This window comes from Oryzias melastigma, unplaced genomic scaffold (genome assembly GCF_002922805.2).
Source record: "Oryzias melastigma strain HK-1 unplaced genomic scaffold, ASM292280v2 sc01874, whole genome shotgun sequence".
Lineage (NCBI taxonomy): Eukaryota > Metazoa > Chordata > Actinopteri > Beloniformes > Adrianichthyidae > Oryzias > Oryzias melastigma.
In genome coordinates, this window is record NW_023418453.1 from 1 (window position 1) to 2,476 (window position 2,476).

At 36.9% G+C, this 2,476-nt stretch overlaps 1 long non-coding RNA gene across 2 annotated transcripts; it reads right to left on the reverse strand.

Annotated features, from left to right (window-relative positions):
• Positions 1-396: 396 nt before the first annotated feature.
• LOC112141092 lies at positions 397-1,847 on the reverse strand. Of its 2 annotated transcripts, XR_002918321.2 has the most exons (3): positions 1,763-1,847; positions 1,465-1,529; positions 397-643 (listed from the first exon to the last, which is right to left on the reverse strand). It is a non-coding gene; the product is annotated as an uncharacterized LOC112141092 (long non-coding RNA). The 2 variants fall into 2 exon arrangements; XR_004947590.1 differs by lacking the exon at positions 397-643 and having other exon boundaries at positions 994-1,529.
• Between the last annotated feature and the right edge of the window lie 629 nt (positions 1,848-2,476).

The following is a 2,476-nucleotide window of genomic DNA, read 5'->3' on the forward strand; positions in this document are numbered from 1 at the left end:
AACAAAGTGTTTAATAAAAAATAAGTCAAATGTGTAACAAGTTTTTAGAAAAATTCTATTGGCATTATAATACATATTGTTTTTCTAATAATTACACAACAATTACTATTTTTTTTTACACAAAAAAAAATTTTTCTCATGAAAAATTATATTGTGTACACAATTTTTGTTCACATACACAATAAAAATGCTCATTTTTGCCCACAAAATACTAATTTCTGCAAACAAAATCCTAAATTTGGTACATAAAACGCAAACTTGTAGCCACAAATTAGTCATTTGTGTTCACAGAATGTCCTTTTCTACCACAAAATACTGATTGGTAGCCACATAAAAAACTCATTTATATGCATAAAATAAAAAGTTGGAGCCACAAAATACTAATTTGTGGCTATGTTTTTTTTTTTTACCACAAAATGCTGATTTGTAGCCAGAAAATTCTAGTACGTTTACAGAAAATCCTAATTTGTTCAAACAAAATCTTAATTTGTGGACATAAACTGCAAATTTGTACACAAAAATACTCACGTGTAAACAAAAGGCCTATTTTTAACTCCAAAAAACCAATTGACAGACCCAAAATGCTGATTAGTGTCCAGACCATCAGTGAGTGTGGTGATGGTTTTGTCTTTCAGAGTCTGATCTACAACATATAGACCAGGGGTCACCAACCTTTTTAAAACTACGGGCTACTTCATGGGTACTGAATCATACGAAGGGCTACCAGTTTGAAATAATAAATTTGCTTAGTTTGCCTTTAGTTCTACATTATTAATAATGAATAATGATACTCTTCAATGTGAAGACACTGATTTCTTAGCATAATTATCAATAATGACAACAAGCTAAGAAACGGATATCAATATTCTGAACTTTATTAATCTCAACAGATCTTGTCACATTTTGAGGTAATGACCAAATTAAATGTTTTTAACAAATTTATAACTTATTAATTAATTATAACTGTTATTAGTGGATGTATGCTCCTCAAACTTTTTTGTAATCTATGTTTCCTTTAAAGGTAACTAATAATCAAATATTCTCGGTGTCTCCATGTGGGAAAGGGAGAAGGGGGCGCCTCATTCTTTGTTATTAGCTGCGTTTCCATAACATATTTGCGCAAAACTATGGAAATTCTAGGTATTTAAAAAAAGAAAAAGAAAAAAAAATGTTTCGAAATGACATTGTTTCCATTAAATTTTAATTTTGCGATTGTAACTGGTTCGACTGTGTTGGTCTGCGTTGTGTTCAGGTCAGTGAATGAAGATCAGGCTCCGATGTTGATTCCGTTTATTTATTATCAAACCTGGTTGACACTAAACACAAATATCCGGGATTTGTCAGTGCTTCCCCCTAACAACTCGGCCACAGTTTGCAGCAGTCTGAGTGCGCATGCACCTCCCCCCACAGCACGTGAAATAAAACATAAAAAGAACATGAGAAAATGAAAAATTAACATCATACCTGGTTGACAGAAAACACAAATGTTACACGGCTGTCCGGGATTTGTCAGTGCGTCCCCATAACAACTGAAAATTACATGAAAAAGAAAGAAAAGTCAACACAAAATGGACGGGAAAAGGCGCGAAAATGGCGCATCGGCTCATTTAAAGCAGCTAATAACAAAAAGAACACATTACAAACCGAGGAAAATTAATACAGTACAATTCCTACTTTTGCTAAATCCTGATAAACAAATTCAAACACAATTCAAGCTAATATATAATTACAAAGAACGGACACAAGGAGGAGCAAGTCTTACCTCGGCCACAGTTTGCAGCAGTCTGAGTGCGCATGTGCAGCACTGTCTGCTGCGTCACCGTGGTGAGTTCACGGACCCTCGGACAGACTAACGCCCAGGTAGAAATGTTCATAAAAAACTGTTTACATCAAATTTGGTGGAATTAAATAAACTAAACTAAACACCTGTTACACGATAAAGCACAACCCAACTCACGCGATAAGTCATTAAAAACACGGCGATGAACGAGAACAAGTTTTTTTTTTTTTTGATTCACTAAAAGGGAGCATGTTGGTGACGTCACAGCTCTGTCTGTCTGGGGCCCGCGTGCATCGCAGCTAGACTCAGAAGAGAGAGAAATCCGTTCAGCGGTTAAAAGAAAAAGCATTCTAACAAATAAGCATCTGGACCTTTTCCCGCTTGAAAACACCACAACATAAATTCAAGTTTCTGTCACGGCGCTCGCTTATGAGACTTCAGGCTCCAAGCTGCAAAAGTGTGTCTGCAGATGAAGCGATGAGGAAAGGAGGGGGAGGAGCTGCGCGATTCCATATGACCCGCAATTTCTAAAGCGACTCGGGGCACCGCACCAAGAGGTCCCGAAAAACAAAATTTTCAAGCAGCTCACAAGTGAGTTGCGCTATTTTTTAGAAGAGACCTGCGGGCGACTTATGTGGTGCTCGCGGGCGAGATCAGGGGTCTCCAACTAATTTGGCGAGAGGTCCAGTAACTCTG